A 1817-nucleotide genomic window follows, 5' to 3' on the forward strand; every position below is an offset into this window, starting at 1 on the left:
TCCTCCGTGAATCCATCTAGCTCTTTTTGAACCCTGTTATAGTCTTGGCCTTCACAACAACCCCTGGCAAGGAGTTCCACAGACTGATTGTGCGCTGTGTGAAAAAATACTTCCTTATGTTTGTTTTAAACCTGCTGCCCATTAATTTCATTGGGTGACCCCTAGTTCTTGTGTTATGAGAAGAAGTAAATAATACTTCTTTATTCACTTTCTCCACACCAGTCATGATTTTATGGACCTCTATCATATCCCCACTTAGTCGTCTGTTTTCCAAACTGGTTGGAAAACCGTTCCCAGAGAGTAGTGATCAGTGGTTCACAGTCATGCTGGAAGGGCATAACGAGTGGGGTCCCGCATGGGTCGGTTCTGGGTCCGGTTCTGTTAATATTTTCATCAATGATTTAGATAATGGCATAGCGAGGACACTGATAACATTTGTGGATGATACCGAGCTGGGAGGGGTTGCAAGTGCTTTGGAGGATAGGATTAAAATTCAAAATGATCTGGACAAACTGGAGAAATGGTCTGAAGTAAATAGGATGAAATTCAATACGGGCAAATGCAAAGTTCTCCACTTAGGAAGGAACAATCAGTTACACACACAATGGGAAATGACTGCCTAGGAAGGAGTACTGCGGAAATGGATCTGGGGGTCAGAGTGGATCACAAGCTAAATATGCTAACGCTTGCAAAAAAAAGTGAAGATCATTCTGGGCTGCATTAGCAGGAGTGTTGTAAGCAAGACACGAGAAGTAATTCTTCCCCTCTACACCGCGCTGATACGGCCTCAGCTGGAGTATTGTGTCCAGTTCTGGGCCCCACATTTCAGGAAAGATGTGGACAAATTGGAGAAAGTCCAGAGAAGAACAACAAAAATGACGAAAGGTCTAGAAACCATGAGCTGTGAGGGAAGATTGAAAGATCTGGGTTTGTTTAGTCTGGAGAAGAGAAGACTGAGAGGGGACATGAGAACAGTTTTCAAGTACATAAAGGTCATTACAAGAAGAAGGGAGGTAAATTGTTCTCGTTAACCTCTGAGGACAGGCCAAGAAGCAATGGGCTTAAATTAGGTTTAGGTTGGACATTAAGAAAAACTTCCTGTCAGGGTGGTTAAGCACTGGAATAAATTGCCTAGGGAGGTGGTGGAATCTCCGTCATTGGGGATTTTGAAGAGCAGGTTAGACACACATCTGTCAGGGAAGGTCTAGATAATATTTAGTCCTGCCATGAGTGCAGGGGTCTGGACCAGACGACCTCTCGAGGTCCCTTCCAGGCCTACAATTCTCTGATTCTATCGTAGAGGACCGGTCTTCACCATTCATGGTCCTTCCAGCCTCTAATCTCCCCTCACCCAACGACCCTAGACAACCAGCCCAGACCGTTCCGTGCTAGGCAGGTCTGATCTCCTCCCAATCAAAGCTGTAGGCGGATGACTCTTGGCTCACGTCTCCGGGTGCTCCCGACCCACTCCTTGCTTTCTAAGGATGCTAAATTTAGTCCTTGGCAAATAACCCTCTCCTTGCCTCACCCAACCCACTGAGTCACATCCTCTGGGAAATCCAGGCTGGTATTTTAAGAAGGCCCGGGCCATGAGTTGGGTGTGCTAGGGAAGGAGTGGGGATGAGTGGTTAATGCATGGGAGTTCGGACTCAGGGGTGCTGTCCCCAGCTCTGGGAAGGGAGTGGGGTCTAGTGGTTAGAGTGGGGGCGGGGGACTGGGAACCAGGACTCCTGGGTTCTCTCCTGCCTCTGGGAGGGGAATGGGGCTGGTGGGTTAGAGCAGGGGGGCTGGGAGCCAGGACTCCTGGGTTCTCTCCC

Source organism: Terrapene carolina, unplaced genomic scaffold (assembly GCF_002925995.2).
Source record: "Terrapene carolina triunguis isolate 2854851 unplaced genomic scaffold, T_m_triunguis-2.0 Scaffold34099, whole genome shotgun sequence".
In the NCBI taxonomy this organism is placed as follows: Eukaryota; Metazoa; Chordata; order Testudines; family Emydidae; genus Terrapene; species Terrapene triunguis.